Raw genomic sequence first — 22,219 nt, 5'->3', positions numbered from 1 at the left:
GGTGGATAGAAAGACTCCCACAGATGTTCCAGCCACAGGATTAGACATGGTACAGTTAGCCGGAGCCGTTACCAAAGCATTCTTCAAGTGAGTGTTTTATGATCCACCAGCGTTTGACTTTAGCTGTTTTCTCCATAAAAACATTGTCCTACAGTTTAATGTTTTTATGGAGAAAGATGGCATGCTTATTTAAATTTGTTTGTAATACAAAGCAGGTAGAAATAGAGACTACACCAAATGATAGAGAAAAAATTCAAGAAAATCTTGGCCAGGTGCAGTGGCTCATGCCTGTAATCCCAGCACCTTGGAAGGCTGAGGCAGGTGGATCACTTGAGATCAGGAGTTCAAGACCAGCCTGGGCAATGTGGTGAAACGCATCTCTACTAAATAATGCAAAAATGTATTAGGCATCGTGGTGCATACTTGTCATCCCAGCTACTGGGGAGGCTAAGGCAGGAGAATTGCTTGAACCTGGGAGGCGGAGGTTGCAGTGAGCCAAGATCGCACCACTGCACTCCAGTCTGGGCAACACAGCAAGACTCTATCTCAAAAAAAATAAAAACTTAACTGGCTAAAATGACTGATAGGTTCTAACATGATAAAAATTTTAAAATAGGCCAGGCATGGTGGCTCACACCTGTAATCCCAACACTTTGGGGGCGCTGAGGCGGGTGGATCACAAGGTCAGGAGATTGAGACCATCCTGGCCAATATGGTAAAACTCTGTCTCTACCAAAAATACAAAAATTAGCTGGGCATGGTTGAGCATTCATGTATTCCCAGCTACTCGGGAGGCTGAGGCAGGAGAATAGCTTGAATCAGGGAGTTGGAGGTTGCAGTGAGCTGAGATCGCGCCACTGCACTCCAGCTGGTGACAGAGCGAGACTCCGTCTCAAAAAAAAAATTTAAAATAAATGTAAACTTTTAACTTTAATTTATTTTTTCAAGAAATTACTGCGCAAGTACAGGATGGACTTGTCCTGGCTTAGCAACAACTCACATAAAAGAGACTTGGGGAGGGTTGGTTGATTGCATGTGACATGTCTACCCCAAAGCTGATATAAACTGTATTCATTTAGCCTAAAATGTATTCATTCAACAAATACTTTTAAATTAACACTCTGGAAAAAGAACTATACGAGGAAATGGAGGTTTAACAATGGATAAAAACAATCCCAGTCCTTAGAGACATACAGCTTATATAGCCTATGATAGAGGTGAACACACAAATACTAACTGCATAAATACAGCATAGGCCCCCAAAATAACAAACAATTTCCCAGTACAAATATTGGTCAGATAACAGAAGAGTTATGCCTCAATAAAGCTGTTTTTAAAAAAAGTGATATCCAAATTTAGCAAATGGCTTTATTGAGATACAGCTTGTATATCTTATAATTCATTCACTGTAAGTACACAATTCCATGATTTCTCATATATTTACGAAGTTGTGCAACCATCACAATAATAAAACTTTAGACCACTTTTTTTTTTTTTTGAGACAGAGTCTTGCTCTGTTGTCCAGGCTAGAGTGCAGTGGCACGATCTCAGCTCGCTGGAACCTCTGCCTCCAGGTTCAAGCAATTCTCCTGTGTCAGCCTCCTGAGTAGCTGGGATTACAGGCACCTCCCACCATGCCCAGCTAATTTTTGTATTTTTAGTAGAGACAGAGTTTCATCATGTTGGTCAGGCTGGTCTTGAACTCCTGACTTCAGGAGTTCCACCTGCCTTGGCCTCCCAAAGTGCTGGGATTACAGGCGTGAGCCACGTACCTGGCCAGCACTTTTATCATCTCTAAAAAAGAAACAGTAACCATTAGTAGTCATTTCCTGTTCACCCCTAACCCAGCCCCTAAGCAACCACTAATCTACTTTCCGTCTCTATAGATTTGCCTATTCTGAATATTTAGTATAAATGAAATCATACAATATGTGGTCTTTTGTGCTGGACTCCTTCATGTAGCCCAATGCTTTGAGGCTCATCCATTGTGTATCCCGTGTGTTTCATTCGTTTTTATTGCTGAGTAATACCCCATTGTATGGATATATCACACTTAATACGAACATTTGAATATTGATCAACATAAAGATTTTTGGGGTTTTTTTTTTGTTTTTGTTTTTTGGAAATGGAGTTTCACTATATAGCTCAAGCTAGTCTCCAACTCCTGGTCTCAGGTGATCCTCCTGCCTCAGTCTCCCAAGTGTCTGGTACTATAGGTGGGTGCCGCTGCTTCTAGCTATAAGTTTTTATGCCAATATATGTTTGATTTTTCTTAGATATACGCGTAGGTCATAGATTAACTGAATGTTTAACATTGTTAGATATTGTCGGATACTAAGTTTTCCAAAGTTGTAGCACCCTTTTACACTCTCACCATCGCTGTGCAAACAGGTTTTGAATTTCTCCACATTCTTGTGAACGCCTGTCAATGTCATCTTTCTTTTTATAGCCACTCCAGTGGGTGTCAAGTGGTATCTCATTTAAATTTCCCAATATGTCTTCTCTGAAAAAATGTCTGTTTGGATCTTTTGCCCATTTTAAATTGAGTTATTTATCTTATCATTGTTGATTTTAAGAATCCTTTATATATTCTGAATACAAATTCCCTATCAAGTATATTATTTGCAAACATTTTCTCCCATTCTCTAGGTTGTCTTTTCACATTCTGTTTTGTACTGTTTGCTGCACTAAAGTTGTTAATTTTATAAGATCTAACTTATCTATTTCTTCTTTTGTTGCTTGTGATTTTGGTGCCATATCTAAGAAATCACTGCCTAACCCAAGATTATGAAGATTTACTTCTGTTTTCTTCTAGGAGTTTTATGGCTACAGCTCATATATTTGTGTCTATTATCCATACGGAGTTAACTTTGTGTGTGGTGTGAGAAAAGGGCCCAACTTTATTCTTTTGCATGTGGATATTCAGTTAATCCCAGCGTTATTTGTTGAAATGTCTATTCTTTCTCACTTAATTGTTCTGATACTCTTGTTAGCAATGAATTGACCACACAAGTTGAAGTTTATTTCTGGACCCTCAATTCTATTCCATTGATCTATGTCTATTCTTATGCCAGTTCCATGCTGTCTTGACTATTGAAGCTTTGTACTAAGTTTTGCAATTGGCAAGTGTGACTCCTTCAACTTTGTTCCTCATTTTCAAGATGGTGTTTCCTAACCTTAGTTCATTGTATATTCATAATCAGCTAAGGACAACATGTTTAAAAGAATATTGATAGCTGGGCGCAGTGGCTCACGCCTGTAATCCCAGCACTTTGGGAGGCTGAGGTGGGCGGATCACCTGAGGTCGGGAGTTCGAGGTCGGGAGTTCGAGATCAGCCTGACCAATATGGAGAAACCCCATATCTACTAAAAATACAAAATTAGCCAGACATGGTGATACATTCCTGTAATCCTAGCTACTCAGGGAGGCTGAGACAGGAGAATCGCTTGAACCCGGGAGGCAGAAGGGTGCAGTGAGCCAAGATTGTGTCATTGCACTCCGAACCCTGGGCAACAAGAGCGAAACTCCATCTCAAAAAAAAAAAAAGAATATTGATAAAGTGGAGTGAATCCAGGACATTGGAAGAAAGATTACAACAACTTGTGATGTTTAATCTTCAAGATGAAATATAAAAGTGGAGTGCAAGAGATGATTTCACAGGCTTAATATGTTGCTGTAATATAGAAAATGATGTCAGTGAATTCTTTGTTGCCCCAGATAGTTACAATGTTAGGTGAACATCAGTTCAGTGTAAGGATGACCTTTAATACAAGTAAATTCATTCATCTCACATTTTCTCACACACTGGCCCACCTATCCTTGAAAAGATTCAAGTCAAGGCAAGATGACCTGTTCATCAGGAATGTTGTAGAAGAAATGTCATCATTGGAAGGAAGAAGATGTACTCTTTGATATGTGAGCGTGGATGGCAGTGAGAAATGGCTGCTGTCAGTGGCCATTATCTAATAATCATCCAAACATATGAGATGGATACTATCATTATCCATTTTGCTAGATAAGGAAAAAGGCAAAGGGAGATTTAGCAACTTGTCTAGCAGCACACAGTTAAAAAGTGACAAAGCTTGTCCTTCAACCCAGTTCTGTTTGACACCAAAGTCCATGCTCTTACCCTGTATGATCTGGACATGAGTTGTAGTGGCAAATATAGGAAAAGAAATTAATATGAAAGATCACATCACAGAAAAGGAACAGAAACCACTGAATTTGCTGAATGCAGTCACTGACTAAGAGTATATTGCCAAAGATGAGTTTGAGGTTTCAAGCTTTATAACTAGGAGAGAAGGGAGGATTTATTAATACAAATATGGAAGGCAGGCCGGGCGCAGTGGCTCACGCCTGTAATCCCAGCACTTTGGGAGGCCAAGGTGGGAGGATCACAAGGTCAAGAGATCAAGACCATCCTGGCCAACATGGTGAAACCCCATCTCTACTAAAAAAAAATACAAAAATTAGCTGGGCACCTGTGGTCCCAGCTACTCGGGAGGCTGAGGTGGAAGAATCGCTGGAACCCAGGAGGCGGAGGTTGCAGTGAGCCGAGATTGCGTCACTGCACTCCAGCCTGACAACAGAGCAAGACTCCGTCTCAAAAAAAAAAAAGAGAGAGAGAAATATGGAAGACAATAGGAAAAGCAGGTTCTGGTGGATGTGAAAAATAAGGTCATCCATTCAACAACAGGTAACTGTTGATATTCAGACTTAGGCTCACGCCTACTGGCTCAAGAAGCCATGGTGTGATCCTTCTTCTAGGTGAGTCAAGGGTAACTGATTCTGAGGCTCTGAATCTGGAGTTCTAGGGAACAGAAGTAAGATTAATAGAAAGATAAACTGAAAGGAGACACTCTTTGGGGAAGAAACATGGTACTCGGTGTTGTTAGGTCTGTTAAATTTCGGCTGAGAGTAAAACATGCAACTATGCAGAAGGTAAGTAAGACAGGGTAGAACCTTAGATCGGTAGATGGGATTGGCCCTCAAGAGGTGGCTGAAGACAAAGTATTAAATCTCTAAGCCAAAGACTGTAAGGAAGGAAAATCAGAGGATTTGGCACTTAGCTTTTCATCCTCCAGCCCCACTGTGCATCACCTAAAACTTGCAACTTGTATGTCAAAGATTTCCTAAACTCAGTGCCCATGAAAAAATAGCTTTTAGTGTTTCTTTATTCAGAACTCTGAGCCTGGAACCTAGCAAGAGCTTTCATGTATAGTATATTATCTAGTATTTACAACGAAGTTTGGATGCAGTTGGTATTCTCTCCAGTTTATGGATGAGGAAACCGGAACTCAGAGAGGTTCAACAGTGAAGCATAGCCAAGGGCAGAGCAAAGATTGAGACCCAGTCTGTCTGACACCAAAGTCCATGCTCCTTTCAGTACTGCAAGGCACCATGATGGACGGCTTGGCTTTTTTGCCCTCTCACCTGCCAAAGAGGGGAAAGCTTTCAAGCAGGCTGGAACCTTCACCTACCCAATGCCTACCTTTTTTCCTTTCTTCTTTCCTTCTTTTTATTCTTTCATACATTCATATCATTGAAAAATGTGTATTGAGGACTACGGCCATACCATCCTGAATGCGTCCGACTCATCTGATCTTGGAAGCTAAGCAGGGTCGGGCCTGGTTAGTACTTGGATGGGAGACCGCCTGGGAATACCGGGTGCTGTAGGCTTTAAGAAAGGAAGAAAAATGTGTATTGTGTATGTGCCGTGTGCCAATCATTGGTGATACAGGGAGGAACAAGAATCAACTCCTGCTTTCATGGTACTTACAGACAAGAGAGAATTTAAGGCATTAAGCAACAAATTACACATTAATTAAAACTATCTAAATCAGCCAGGCTTAGGGGCTCACGCCTGTCATCTCAGCACTTTGGGAGGCCAAAGAGGGAGGATTGCTTGAGGTCATGAATTTGAGACCAGCTCGGACAACATAGGGAGCTATGACAGCAGCTTCCTCTCTACAAAAGAAACATAAAATAATGAGGAGCTGGTGGCACACACTTGTATTCTTAGCTACATGTGAGGCTGAGATGGGAGGATCTGTTGATTAAGGCTGCAGTGAGCTATGATGGCACCACCAAACTCTAGATTGGGTGACAGAGTGAGACTTTGTTTCAAAAAAAAGAAACCTCTAAATGTTCCTCCCTTTATTTGATCTGCAGAGAAAGAGAGAAAAAAAAAAAGAAAGAAAAACTAGAGAAAGAGAAAAAAACCTAAGTGGTACTAAGTGCAGGTAGGGGTGCAATTTGAAACAGGGTCGCACTCTGTTGCCCAGGCTGGAGTGCAGTGGTGCCCTCATACCTCACGGCAGCTTTGAACTCCTGGGCTCAAGGAATCCTCTCACATCAACCTCCAGTGTAGCTGGGCCCACAGGCACTTGCCCCACCACCCCCGGCATACCACTTAGCTTAATTGCAGTATCCTAAGTTTGCCTTAGAATTACTATTTCTATCGAAATGTGCATTCTGAATTACAGTCTCTTTAAACCATCTTTTTAAAAAGCTAGCAAACTTTGCAAAGCTGTTTTTTTTTTTTTAATTGATTCAAGTGGTAAGTTTGAATCTCACTGTTGTGTGTGCATGTGTGTATTTATGCTGAATTTCCGTATTTGGCTTCTACCACTGAGGTTTCTAAAAAGCATCTAGGGCTTGGCAGAGTCCCTTCCCTCACTCAGGGCATATCTGGGCTAGCCTGAGTTAACTTAGGGTGGAAGGGTGAGGATAAGAAGGAAGACCTGGCCAGGAGCGGTGGCTCACGCCTGTAATCCCAGCACTTTGGGAGGCAGAGGCTGACGGGTCACGAGGTCAAGAGATCGAGACCATTCTGGCCAATATGGTGAAACCCCGTCTCTACCAAAAATACAAAAAGTTAGCTGGGCATGGTGGCGCGTGCCTGTAGTCCCAGCTACTCAGGACGCTGAGGCAGGAGAATTGCTTGAACCCGGTAGGCGGAGGTTGCAGTGAGCCAAGATCACGCCACTGCACTCCAGCTTGGCACCCTGAGACAGAGCAAGACTCTGTCTCAAAAAAAAAAAAAAGAAGAAGAACTGAAACTTAGGCCAAGAAGCTGGAGAACTGGGTAGAGTCTGAAAATGCTTATTCTCTAACATTAGAAACATTATCTAAAATGTACTCATAATGGGTCCATGGGCTATCTTTGGTCCCAGGTGAAGTAGAATAGTATCCATTTTGGGAGAATCTGATAACAAGCACCCAACAATACATGGATTCTCCATCCTGCTCCATTCGGTGATTTTGGCTCAGAAGTTTAATAAAAACAATGATCCAAACCCCAGGGGCACTTGTGCCATAATGCGTCAATGGTAATCACAGGACTAAACCCAATTCTGCATAGAACCTAAGTTTTGTTGTTGTTATTGTTTTGTTTCGTTTTGAGATGGAATCTCACTCTGTCATCCAGGCTGGAGTGCAATGGCGTGGTCTCAGCTCACTGCAACCTCCACCTCCACCCCCACCCCCACCCCCAACCTCGCATCTCCCTACCTCCAACATCCCACCACCCCCGCACCTCGTTTCAAGCGATTCTCTTGCCTCAACCTCCTGAGTAGCTGGGACTACAGGCCTGTGCCACCACACTCGGCTAATTTTTGTATTTTTAGTAGAGACGGGTAGTTTTCCTACGTTGGCGAGGCTGGTCTTGAATTCCTGACCTTGTGATCTGCCTGCCTCGGCCTCCCAAAGTGCTGGGATTACAGGCGTGAGCCACCTCGCCCAGCCAAGAACCTAAGTTTTAAAAGACAATTGGTGTATGTTACCATGGAGGTGGGTGGGGGTTGTAGGTAAATTAACAGCCCCTGATTGCTGACTTTATATTATCACGTGACATTAATCATTTGACCTTAATCTTCTCAAATGTATTTAACTCATTGAAAGAGAAGACAAAATCAGAAAAATAAAATATCTCTAATCAAAAAGGTATTTTCTGTTACTGTAACTTCTTATTGTCCTTTTTGACCTACTCAATCACGGAGGGATAACACTATTATTTTTTCAGCATGATTATTTTCCACAGAATATGTTAAGCTGATTAGAAACTGCATAATTTTTAAAATATGTATTTGTGCTTGGCTTTACATGTCTTAATTATACATGAACTCAGCAGTTTCCAGGCTATAATGACATGTCCAGGAACCCTATGGTTGACTCTTACACATATATTATGATGAGTCAAACCCACACCTCCTTGTATTTCAGCCCACTTATTCACAGGGGCCAGTACAAACATGTTTGTGGAAATGCTATTCAGTAAATAATAGTAGATGCAAAGAGTCAGAGAACATTTGTGAGTTAAGACCTTGACTCTCTTAAGAACCTCTGCCATTCCAAAATGGCCTTGGATTTTCCCCTTCACTAGTTACATGTTATTTCTAGAACCTCTATTTTAAATGTACCGGTGGACAAAGTCAATCAAACCTTATCATGTCTCTCACTATTAATGAAAATGTAAAAGATACACCCAGAGACACTGTAGGCTAGTTTTCTTATATTTTAAAATTCCTTCTTTCTGTTCAAGGACTCTGAAGGACCCTGTTCATTCATTATGAATACTAGGATTCAGAAAATAAGGGTCTAGTCAGGAACTCTTGGAGACATCATAGCACAGTGGGCTTTGCACTTGCATGGCAAGGGTGGGGTGTGGGTAGAAAATGGTGGCACACAGGAGACCATCCCAAGCTATTCCAGATGTCAGGGCACAGGAAGGAACATGGGCTAAATTGGGCTGCTGAAATCACACAGTTTATTAAATTAAAATTTGTTTTTCTTTTTGAGACAAGATACTTGCTCTGTTGCCCAGGCTGGAGTGCAATGGCGTGATCTTGGCTCGTTGCAACCTCCACCTCCTGGGTTCCAGCAATTCTCCTTCCTCAGCCTCCCGAGTAGCTGGGAATACAGGCACCCACCATCATGCCCGGCTAATTTTTGTTTCTTTGTAGAGACAGGGTTTCACCATGTTGGCCAGGCTGGTCTTGAACTCCTGGCCTCAGGTGATCCACTAGCCTCGGCCTCCCAAAGCGCTGGGATTACAGGTGTGAGCCACCACACCCAGCTTCACACAGTTTATTAATTTAAAACACACAGGAAAAGCAAGGGGAGGGAGATAGGGTCAGTTCGTAAGGATGGGTTGGGTTGCAGGCAGGTGACAGCACTCCCTACTTGAATTCTGGACTGTGCAAGCTCCAAATGTCCTGTCTTTCTCTGCACTAACAGTGTGGTTAGGGGACCAGAACTGAGGTTTGAGCAAGGGGGCCCACAGACACAAGGCCTGCTGGGCCAATGACACACATGTGCTGTGTCAGAGAGATGCAGGGATGCTATGGTTTCAACACCTCTAAGGAGGTGTTTAGGTCACGAGGATTCCATCCTCATGAATGGATTAATGTGGATTATAAAAGGGCTGGAGGCTGTGAGTTCTGTCCTCTCTCTCTTGAACTTGCTGTCTGGCCCTTCCACCATGTGATGATGGCAACAAGACCCTCACCAGATGTGGGCCCCTTGACCTTGGACTTCCCAACCTCTGGAACTGTGAGAAATACATTTCTGTTCTTTATCCATTATCCAGTCTGAGATTATTCTGTTATAGCAGCAGAAAATGGACTAAGATAAGAAACAAGGACCTCCTGGCCAATTCACTTACTGAACTGTGAAAGGTTTTGTCTGCATTTTTTTAAAGCATAGTTCATGTGAGGCTCAGAGTGAGCCCATATTGAGTTTACCAATGAATGGCTAATCTAGAGATGACTGAACTGTCAGCCTAGAGGTAGAATGATCAAGACAAATGACTTGACATTTCTATCCGTAAGTCATACTCATGTTTATTCCAGCATGTAGTCCATGTATTCTGTTTATCTTTAACATGTCTCCGTATATTCTATATTACTGTCTGTCTGTACTTAACACATCCGATGAGTTTTGCCTATGTCACGTGAGGCACCTGCTTACTTACCACCTATGCCCTGGGTTTATGATGGATTTCATTATTCCATTTTTTTTGTCCTCTACAACAGAATTGAATATTCTCAACTAATGTAGTAATTTCACATTATAACCAGTGTCGATTCTGATAGAAATTTTTATTCCCACATTCATCAGGGAGCTGGAGAATTGAAAAAACCACCATGCAAAGACACGTCACTTGTCCTCATGAAGCTCACTTATTAACTATCAAACCCAAGTAGCCTAGACACAGCCTACCCGCTTTTAGGTCATGTGGTATCAGCAGACACGGACAATGGGACTGTCTAAAAATTCCTTGAACAGTCAGCTAGCTTTCCCACAGAGTTAGTTGAAAGAGCCTGAAAATATCTGGCCCTCCATTTTCTCTCTGACCTTCCCCTACCCTTCCAGGCTTCCTTGCTGTTCCCAGAGTGAATGATCCTGCTTTATGACAGGTCTGCCAGGTTTTCCAATGCACTGTTCACAACACAATTCCAGTGGACACCACTTACACAGGGTACCGTGAGAGTGGCACACCCTAAAAAATGGGCATCAGGGTGGCCCCAGCTCAGAGCCTCTGCACTTGCTGTTTTGGGGGCTGGAATGCTCTTCCCCATATGTCCTACGGCTTGTTACTTCTTCTAAGTTTTTGCTCAAATGTAATCGTCTCACTGAGTTTTAGCACTTTATTTAAATTACATCGATCACCTTCCACCTCAAAACCTATCTCCTTTTCCTAGTTTTACCCCATAGTACTTATTTTATTTCATTATTTATGTGTGTATGTCTGTGTGTGTCTGTGTGTGTATTTTTTTTCAGATGGAGTCTCACTTATTGTCCAGGCTGGAATGCAGTGGTGCAATCTTGGCTCACCACAACCTCCGCCTCCCGGGTTCAAGTGATTCTCCTGCCTCAGCCTCCCAAGTAGCTGGGATTACAGGCATACTACACCCGACTAATTTTGTATATTTAGTAGAGGAGGCTGGTCTTGATCTCCTGACCTCAGGTGATCCACCTCCCTCAGGCTCCTAAAGTGCTGGGATTACAGGCGTGAACCACTGTGCCTGCACTTTTATTTTCTTTTAATATACTATATGAAGTTTTCCACATATTTTGGTCATTATGTGTTACCCACCCTGTCCCTAATGTGTGTATGTGTACACACACACACACACACACACACACACACACCCGAAATTGTAAATTCGATCAGAGAAGGGATTTTTACGACTTTGCTCATTGCCGAGTTTCCTGGACTAGAAAAGTGCTCGGCATACAGTGGGTTCTCATTAAATATCCGTTTAATACATCTACCCCGCTCTTTGTTGCATTTACATTCCTCTGCTACTCACCCAACCTCCATTCCAGGTGAGCTGGAGAAGGACAAATATGGGTAAGCTCAAAAATAGCTCCCAAAGGTCACTCTGGAATATGTTGTCATTCTGTGACCAAATGAGCAGGCAGATTGCAGGGAGCTGGGCATGGGTAAGGTTGGATAGAAGCAGAGACAAAACTGGATCTGCAAAGTACCGAGTATTCCCTGGCCCATGAGTTTGCCATGCCAGATGGTTAGCTCAACTAGGAACATTAGAATTACTGAAACTAACACAGGACCTCATTTTGAGGGGCTTCTGAACTTATTTGAGGTAGGGCTTTGCACTCACTGATTCTAAGCATATTTGTTTGACTGAGAGACTTATTCCTTTGGTCTAAGGTGAGGGTTGTTTGTTCCGTAGGGACTCATCATGGCTAAGTACTTCGGGGATGTGGGCATTTCTTAAAGGAAATGATAACATAACAGGGTGATCCTTCCAATAGGAGTATAATAACTCTGACCCATTGTCACCATGATATGGCCTTAGGATGTTTTTCTAGAGAGAGGGTTGGCTCAGGGCTGCCCCTCCCACACGCTCCCAGCCCCTTGCTTTCCCATAACGGGGAGTGGATTTGAAAGAAGCCTGACCAGCTGAACCCCTGTGAAAGGGAAGCTGGCTTAGTTTCTTAAGTCTTCTTCATTCTCAAAATCTGGACTCCTTTTCATTGTCAGAGCTCTGGAGCAGGTGCCAGACGTTTTGAATTCTACTCCAGGTCCTGCTCAGACTTGCCAATCAATCTCCAGCAAATCACTGTGCCCGAATCATTGTCTTTCTTTTTTTTAGTTCTTTCATCTGTAAAAGCAGCACCTTGCTAATCAATCTCTCAGCCATGACACAGATCGGCTCAAAAATGGGTCATAAAAATGACTCTAGGAAATGTTTTCATTCTGTAATCCTGCTTCCTTTTTATTTCTGCTTGCAAAACCTATCTTGAGTCTCTGCTCTGCCCAGCTAGGATGCCTAGGGAATGCCTAGACATCCAGCAAACATTGTCCCTGCCTTGAGCTACAGGCGAGTGCTCACACGCAAGCGAGACGGGAGCTGAGGAGTGTCAGCGTTGACCGGTGCTCATGCCCCAGCCCTGGCCCTCTCACCCCTTCGGCACCACCTGCATCTGGTCCATCTCCCAGGACACTGACATGTGGCAGTAAGACAGAAAGCTTGTACCATGTGTCATTCTTTCCCTTAAAAAATCAGAGTTATATCAGAGATCTATCATTCAAAGCTTCTAAATGAAGTAATTCCTATGCCTAATAGGAAGAATGTTTCTGTTGTTTTCTTTGCTTTTTTTTTTTTTTTTTTTAACCCTGAGCTAGTGTCTCACTGGAGAAAGGAGACACTCAAATGCTCAAAGCCTAGGTCTAAACATTCTCCCAACAGTGTGGATCAACCCTTGGCCCGAGGTTGCACTGCAGTTTTAGTTGTCTGGGTTAAGTGTAGGGTAAATTCAAATTCTCACTGTTTTCACGGAATAATTGCTAATGAATATAATCATCTTCCAATGTCATCTGTTTCATTTGAAAGTTGGCAGGAATGAAGAAGGCAGCTTTCTTTAGAAATGATTAGAACATGGTTATTAGGGTGAGGTCATTGGTTTACAATTAAGTCATTTTTTTCCCCCTACAGTTATAATAACAGTGATGGAACCCAGAATCTTGTTGCTGGCTCTTTGGCAAAAGAAGGAGATCAAATATTCAGAGTTTGGACTGCCTTCCCTTAGTTGAAGGAATATTTTCCCACACCCGAGGCTGCTGGTGGGTGGCTGCCCCTCATACCACATGCATTTATCTATGAGTCAGGGCTCTGGGGGCCAAGGCGGTTCACAGTATTCACCAACTTGGAGCTGTAGGCTTTTCAACCATGATAAAGACAAAGATAGTTTAAATTAAATTCCCGGTTGGCATTATTGTCACTTGATCTGTCCTGAGCTAATAAAGGGAAGAGATATTCTTTAAAGAAAGAGAAAAGGGATAGCCAATGATTTTGTGCTCCCCATGAAAGAAAAATATCTCCCTGCTGGGGTCAGGAAAAGTTATCAGTTTCAGACCTCTGGGCAGGATTTAATTTCCCACATCATTATTTTTGCCTGCATAGTCACCATTTTTTCAAAGTTATGTTTTTATCTTTTTTCCTCTCTTACAAATAAAATATATCAAATTCTTCACAGACCTATTTTTGGCAAGCTCTGAAAAATCTGTAAAATATTTAAAGGCCATCAAGGGGAACAAAATATCCACTGGAATTAGAACCATCAGATTCTAGGTACTCGTTGAAATGAGTACAATTTCAAATTCTGCTGCCCCATTAAAGATTGCTTTTATTTGTTCGTGAGTTTGAGATGAAGAAATAGTGGGAAGAGTCTGGAAATGGGAACTGAGTCCGGCCTTCTCATTCGAGCTATGTGATTAACTAGTTATCAGGCCCTGAACAGGCCCCTCAACCTAGCTGAACAGCTGGATTACAAACATTTGAAGAACTCTAACAACCCAAATGCCTCCAAGCAAGTGGGCGCATACAAGTGCTGAAGTCATATATTTTGCAGTTGCACGTCTAGAATTTTCCTAAAATACATGCTTTGAGATGGGAACTACTAGGCAAATGGCATCTCCTCTTGCTTTTAAAACTTGAGATTTATAGACCCCTTGAATTGTGTCTGAGAAATTCATAGCAATATGCCCATTGTAAAGTCTCAGGGTACACATTTATATTCTGTATAAATATTTAAACAGAGAATTTGAACACAGATAGTCATCAGAAATGAAGCGAGCTGCAATATCATATAGCTGCATAAAGCAATAAAACGTTATGGTTAAGAGGGTAAGTTCTGGAGTCACGCAATTGGGGTTCAGATCTCTGTTCTGATATGTATTAGCTCTGTGACCTTGAGAAGTTAACTTAACTCCTTCATCCCTCAACCTCCTTATCTGGACATGGGGCTAATTCCAGGACCTACCTTGTATGACCGTTGTAAGGATTCAAGTAGAACATACATTTGTATCAATTACCTCTATTACTGAAACAACAGCAAGCATTCACTAGATGTTAAATATTATTTTTATAACCTGAGAATTGGGTGAAAAATGAAAAGCATGAGACCCTCATCCATGAATGATTCCTTTCATCTTCTTATCATTTCATGTCTAATAGAAAGAGTTAAATGAAACCATCGTGAATGGCCTTCGTTTCCTGGTGCCTTAGGTGTTTCCAGACATAGACATTGTAAGATAATGTGGGACTATTCAGAGTTGTTATATTCCTATTATAATGTGGGACTATTCAGGATTAACTGTAGTCAACCAGTCTCTTGCTATTTATAAGCAGTTAGCAAGCAAATGGTGAGGACTTGACTAGTAGTGCTAAGGGACTATTTTCCTTATGTAAGTAACAAGCTAAAATAAAGTCATTGTGATTCAGAGAAACAGAAAGGGTGGGAAAATATGTGAACAACTTCTCCATTCCAGTGGGAACCTGGATGGAAACCCTCTTTTTGGAAGCCAAGAAGGCAAAGTTCCATTTTTTCTTGGCAAGGCACTTTACGAGATTCTGAGTGTCTTTGGACTCTGTATTTTGGTAGCTTGGAATTAGCCTGGGAACACGTTCATGCCCAAGTGATTTGAGAATCTCTCCCTTAATAACAAAGATTCCAATTTCTAGTGTTCAATTTCTCAAGGCCAAGTGAAGCATCTGTTTGCATCTATTTCAAGTCCCCTTTCACTTGTTTTTCACACCCCAATGTTTATTATAACTTTCAAAGAAAGAGCATTTATCATTCACAAGGTTATTTATAAGTTAAGAGATGACCTCAATATTCCATTAGTATTTCTGTCAAAAAGGGTTGCTGCCACTATAACAAATACATATTGCAATTTATTCTGATCTCTTCTCTGGTGGAATATACTATGGGAGCCTCAGGGTCCCTTATGCCATTGGTTCATCTACAGATGGGCACAATTCTTTTAGGATTCTTTTTCTCTATGAACCAGACCAAGCCAAAAGAGGGAAAATCGTTTCTTCCTGAAGGACCATGGGCTAAAGCTCTATGCTGTGTAAATCTCTGTTCTCCAGTTTGTTGGCACTCACTATGTGATTTTTTTTTTTTTACTCTTATTAATGGCATAAATCCCATAGGTTGGCTACCTCTAAAAACAGGGTGTTTTGGCTGGCTGATTTGTATGGGAGAATTAGAATTCCATGTTGGACAGGTGCAGTGGCTCACACCTGTTATCCCAGCACTTTGAGAGGCCGAGGCAGGCAGATCATTTGAGGTCAGGAGTTTGAGACCAGCCTGGCCAACATGGCGAAACCCATCTCTACTAATAATAGAAAAATTAGCCAGGTGTGGTGGGATGTGCTTATAATCCCAGCTACTCGGAAGGTTGAGGCAGGAGAATCACTTGAACCCAGGAGGTAGTGGTTGCAGTGAGCCGAGGTGGTGCCACTGCAGTCCAGTCTGGGTAACAAAGTAAAATTGTGTCTCAAAAAAAAAAAAAAAAAAAATTCAATGTGATCAGAAAACGAAATCCTCCTATAAAGCTGGACTTTCACTCTTAATTCCCCAAACAATCGTGACGGCCATTATTGAGCTGACAACATGTTTATAAACATGTTAGTAATTGGGAGACTATATGGAAATGAGGAATGGCCAGTTTTACGTTTTACAGAAATGATGCCAGGAAGCCCGCTCTTTCATTAAATCAAACCTGATCCTCCACATCAGGCTATGTAGGGAGACTTGCCATTTGGGAAGCCCCACCATGTGGGAAGCTCCTTGCTCACCTGGCCAGGATCTGGAGTCTCTCCTGGGACACCTACACCAGGCAGGACACTTCTTGCCCCTAACTCTGCTGGCAACCGCTGACCTGAGATTGGTCTCCTAATTCCACAAAGCACTCTGAGACGAGGCTGGAACATGTGAAGAAAACCCTACTAGGCTGGGCACAGTGGCTCACACCTGTAATCCCAGCACTTTGGGAGGCCAAGGCGGGAGGATCACGAGGTCAGGAGGTCGAGACCATCCTGGCTAACACGGTGAAGCCCTGTCTCTACTAAAATACAAAATAATTAGCCCAGTATGGTGATGCGTGCCTATAGTTCCAGCTACTCAGGAGGCTGAGGCAGAAGAATCGCTTGAACCAGGGAGGCAGAGGTTGCAGTGAGCTCAGATCACGCCACAGCACTCCAGCCTGGTGACAGAGCAAGACTCTGTCTCAAAAAAAAAAAAAAAAGTAAAAGAAAAGAAAACCCTACTAAATGAATAGGAATAGCAAAAAGAATCAAATAACCCACAATTTTATTCTATGCCCTCAACACGGCACTTGAGCATCTTCCCCTTTTCCGGCTCTAAGCCTGCGTCCACATGGCAAGGCCATTATTCCCCGCTACACCGCAGGACCTGGAAACATGCTTAGACTCCTGGAAGCCTAGACCTTACCACCTCCTCAGTTCTGCTATCCTGTCCTCAAACACATCTTTTCCCTTCATGTTTACACTGGAAAACGTATCCCTATCATGCAGAGGAGACTGACTTTATTCACAGCCTATGGCCTTTCCCATGGCCTTAACAAGACAGCCACATCAGAATACTACATTCACATATTGATGGGTGCACCTGCCCAGTGGCAGGACGATGTTTTATTATAAAGGGTTATTTCGGTAATACAGATGGCACAGACATTGAGAGAGTGGGCCAGTGTTCCTGAGTACTAAGGTGTTGTTTGCAACTCTAACAGAAGGCAGAGGAAGGTACACGTTGTAGGCCTCCAGTTAGGACCCTATTAAAGGGAAAACCCTATTAAAGAGGGTGAAGCAGTTTGGAAAAGAAGCTGCTGCTGTTGCTGCTGCTGCTGTTGTTTCTGTTGGGGCCACGTGTGCTGGGGCCACGTGTCTGATTGCTGCGATTTCAAGGCAACTGGGTCACAGCTGTGCTGCCGGCCACAGGGCTTCTCTAAGCACAGACCCCAAGGGCGACCTGAGAAAGGCCTCCTGACAGAGTGGATTCTTGCTTTGCCTGGGTGTAAGGAAGAAGGAACTTCAGTTGCTCTAAGCTGTTCACAGGTTCTGGGGCCTGGAGCCTGAGGCCTGTGTGTGTGATTACAAGCTGTATCTTGGTATTCCTTTTTCAAGTCCACATTCCATTACCCCATGTTCAATTCAGTTGGCTTCCAGGAGCCCTCCCAAGAGAAACAGCTGCTTCATGCCTTTAAGAGGAAATGCGAAAAGCTCTTGAGATTTGGAATTTTGGAATCCACAGGGTTGATAACTTCCTCTCCACTTATGAAAACAAACAGCACTGACTCCTCCTCTTTCTCAACACAAACACAGTTCCCAAATGATTGTTTTCCTCTCTCACACACAGTTCCATCAAGGAAGAGCAGATGACACCAGGTAGCCTGAAATTAAGTTGTAGATGCTAATAATAAAATCAGTTCTTGCTATTATAGCATAGACACTTGTCATTATGTTGCAATTGAAAAGTGATACAAAGATAGAGACCAGAGGACTTCCGCTTGAGGTTAGACAGTTTCCTGTCTCACCTTTGAGATACAAAGGGTCAATCTAATGCAAGTGATTACTGATTTGAGAACATTTACTTAGAACAATTAATTATCCCATAGTAAATGCATTGCTGGTTGTCTCTGCTAGGGTTCTTTAGTAAGGCGAGCTATAGAACTGACAATGTAGCTCTTGATAACTAAAGGGACTTTTTTCTTTCAGAAGACATGTTAGTGAGAAGGGGATAGAGTGTTTTGGTTTGATTTGGTTGGGTTTGGGTTTGGTTTTCAAGTATGAGAGAACAAGAATTAAGCTGGGAAACATCTGCTTGTCCCTAACACATACACAAACACACACATGTACACATACATGCATGCTCAGACTTTATCTTCTCTTTTTTTTCTCTCTCTCTCTCATAGATTACCCATATCCTTGAGAGATTGTCCCTAATCTCTCATAGATTACCCATATCTTTGACAGAACAGTAGATTCAGAAACGAGAGCTAACGGGAATAAGTAGAAGTCTTTCATTATCATTTCTCTTATCATCATTGAGTTCATGCATTTTCCCCTGGCTATTCTTTTTAAACAGAATATTTCCATTACAATTATTTCTTTCTTTCAACTTCAGCCAGAAAATTTTAAGGTAGGGGATAATGTTTGTGTGTGTGTGCTTTAAAACGAACAGTAGAATGTTATGGGTGTTGAAAATGATCTGTGACAGCATCCATACCATTCATTTGTGCCATTTCACACATTCTTCAATAAAGGGATTCATCCCAGGACTCGCTTATTAGTGATTCAACTCACTTCTCGTCAGTAGCTTTTGGTGCCAAGTACAAAAAGAGTTCCAGTCCTCCTAAACATGTGTAGATCAGATAGACATAAAATAATGGGGAGACTATTCCATAGTGAAAAAGAAAATATTTTAAGGAAGGGATTACTTTGTATCAACCATGGTCAGGTTCATAGTTCATCTGACATGCTTGTAAACAAACTGCTGAAAGATCTTCAGCCGCCAAAGTATGAGGAATACTTTTGCACTGAAAAAGTAAATGCATTCAAAAGTGAAATGATTTGTAAATTTCACTGAAAGTTTGCATCACGACGAGTTTACTGGTATCCAAAGAATATCACACACTTTTTGTTTCCATTTACTCATTAATCAAATATTTACTAAGTCCTTAATCTATGCTATGTACTTGTACTAAGTGGTTGGAACGCAGATGGCCCTGCTTTCAGGGAGTTTACAATCTAGCGGGGAGACAAATAAACAGTTTCAATAAAGTGCTGCTGAAAAGAAGGGAAGAAGGCCAAGGCCAGTGCAGCGGAGTGTCTATCTCTAAGGACACGATGTTTATTTTAGTCCATTTGCCATGGTCCATGGACTAGCTTCACAGACTCAGACACCTTGGCATAGATGAAGATCGTCTCTCAGAAGTGAATTCCCATTTACCAAGTAATTAGAATAATTTATAATAAACTAGAATGCTCATTCATTCGTCCTGAGAAATAGAACTGCCCAAGAAACAAAACCCTCAAGTTCAAGGTCCAGCACAACATAGGCAGCCACAATGCAGCTAAAGTACAATAAGAAGTCTTGATGGTACGCATGAAATAGAAGAAATTAATGTTTGATGAAAGATAATGAGAAATTATAATGGTACCAAGCTAAGATAGCCTGGTACATCCATATTCTACAATGGTGAGACCTGACACTCTGATGGCAGAAGTCAAAGCTGGGGACAGGGCACCTTGTCTAGTGGACAGTGAGCACCTTCAGGGCACAGCCAGAATTGGCCCATCTCGATTTCCTTATGGAGATACCTTTAATAGTTGCCATCCACTGTTATTGGCTGGGCTGATACTCAGCTGGAATGCAGAGTTATAGTCATATCGGGGGTCTGAAATCTGGTTTCGTAGGGGCCTAAACCTTATTCACATTTGTGGGACCTCTTAAAGAAACAATAAACCTTTATGAGTAAAAAGTAATTATGAAAGTAAATATGTATTTGGAAAGTTCCCATGCAAGTGGGGACCTATTTGTTTCATAGAAAACCCACCTCTGCAAATCTATTGTTAAATGATGGAAATACTTTCATGCTACTGCAGTTGATAAAGTGCTGCCACCCTGGCCACTCTGGCCCCTTCCCTGGGAAACCCTAGACCTCCCCCCAAATTCCAGCAGTTAAAGGATGAAAGGCTGAGAGTTTACCATCTGTTCTGAGCATGGTAATTGGTAAATGTGTTTAATGGATATCTCTTTTTAAGACATTGGTATATATTTCTGATGTAATGTGTTATATATTGATTTTGTCATTTAACTCTCAATGCTAAGCCCTTATTTCAAGTTCTTGATGGAAACCTCACAGTCACCCCTGAATGCTAACAATTAATACTAGTCTGAATGATTTAATATTTCTTTTACAGTCCTCCAAACTGCCAAACAATGGAGCTGAGCGGAGGCTTTAATCTCTTAAGCAGTACTAGTTTCTAGGGCATTCTCAGCAAGATCTCCTAAGGGAGAAGCTTGGTGAGGGTGGTGATCAGTGATGGTGCAGCACAGGTTCCCAAAACACTAGGAGAGAAGGCAATAAGGGCATCTTCCTGTTGGTTTATTTTAATCCAAGAGCTGGTACAAAGCTTTTCCCAGGGGAAATTCGATATATTGTTAAAAGATGAAAGACTGGGTGTTCTGTGAACAACAAACAGCAAACACATCCTCAGTGATTCTAACTCTTTGTGGCATAAAATGCAGAATTCATGCCATAAGCGTACAAATCCTCAAAATCTACCCTCTCCCTGATGTAGGTACATTTGTCAGAGGCTGGGTGGAACACTTGTATTTTTTTAAAGAAGCAATTACCATATTTGACTATCATACTTAATTTTCCACAAATTTCCCATCAGCTTGGCGTAATGTTGCTTTTTGGAACATTTACAACCTTTTCAACTTCATCAAGTCAAAGAGAACAGTTTGTGAAAGCAGTCACTGCCCGCCCCCACCCCACCCCCGCCTCAGAAAGAGCTTCATTTGGCAATAAAACATCTCCATATGATTTGTAGTTGTGTTTCCCAAGGGGAGATATACAAAGGACATTGTGAGAAAATCTGCTCCTTATTTAAACTGTGAAGTGTTGATAGAACTATCTGCTTCTGACAGTCAGTGACAACCACTGGGGATGTTAAATGCAAACAGCAAACATTATTATTTTTTTCATTCTGTCCTTTTTAAATTAATTTGTACAAAATCTACAATTAGAATTAAATATTTTACATACTGAGAAAACATAGCATGTGGTTCCTAGAAATTTAACAGTTTACATAGTATAGAACCTGGCTCACAGTGAATGTTTGATGAATAACTGATGAATGAATGAATGAATGAATGATTGAATGGCTAAAGAAGCAGGCCAGCAAAGTGGCTTTCCCCCTGAGAAGGCTCACAGATTAAAAAAATAAATTTACATTTTTTACCTACTGTCTAGCAAAGAATATACAGATCCTAGAGCAGTGGATGACAACTCTGCTAAATGAATGAATGGCAGCATAATTTCCCTGAGGAGAGAAGCTGCTTATCAGAATGAATACTCCTGCAGAGACTGTAGATACGAGTACATGCACATGTGTGTGTGTGTGTGTGTACGCGCGCGCGCCTGCACGCACGCGTGCACACGTCGGCTGATAGGGGAGACTTAGGGGAATTGGAAAGTGGCATTTCAGAGCTATAAAAAAGCTCATGTGTAAACACTCGGTGTGATCAAGCCAGGTGTTCAATGCTTCTAGGAGGCGGGCACCAAGCTACACTGGGAAGAAAATAGACTGTGACAGATAGGGGTACCAATCAGCAACTTACCAACCATTTGACCTTGACCAATTTACCTTACCTCCCTAGGCCTCAGTTAACTCACCTTAAAGTAGTGATAATATCATTTACCTCTCCAGGTCATGTCTGAGAAACAGAAGTAATGATGGCAAATGCTATTACATGCCAAGCACTATTCTGAGAGCTTTATGTACATTACCCCGTTGAAACCTCTCAAAAGCCATGTGAGACAAGACTCTCTCTTTGCAAATAAGGAAAACTGAGGCAAACAGGGATTAAGTAATTGCCTAAAATATATAGCCTAGGGCCTGTGCACAGCGGATTCTCGATAGACAGTAATGGTCATTATTTATGGTCACAGTCCTAAGTGCTTTACATTCATTCTCTCGTCTGATCCTCGAAGCAAACATATGTGCTTAGAATGGTGCCTGACATAAGGCAGGCATTTGATAAATATTTGTTAAGTGAGTGAATGAATCTTCACTGTACAGCAGAATTAACTGAGGGTTAAATAATTGCCCAAAGCCACACGGCCTGAACGTGAACCCTGCAGATGAATTC

At 41.9% G+C, this 22,219-nt stretch overlaps 1 pseudogene; it reads left to right on the top strand.

Annotated features, from left to right (window-relative positions):
* Positions 1-5,562: 5,562 nt before the first annotated feature.
* On the top strand, positions 5,563-5,680 carry LOC135268609 (5S ribosomal RNA; annotated as a pseudogene).
* Positions 5,681-22,219: the final 16,539 nt, after the last annotated feature.

The sequence above is a fragment of the Aotus nancymaae genome, unplaced genomic scaffold (assembly GCF_030222135.1).
Source record: "Aotus nancymaae isolate 86718 unplaced genomic scaffold, 86718_ANA_hifiasm-v0.15.2.pri h1tg000040l, whole genome shotgun sequence".
NCBI lineage: Eukaryota > Metazoa > Chordata > Mammalia > Primates > Aotidae > Aotus > Aotus nancymaae.
This window is presented reverse-complemented; position numbering and strand designations above follow the sequence as displayed.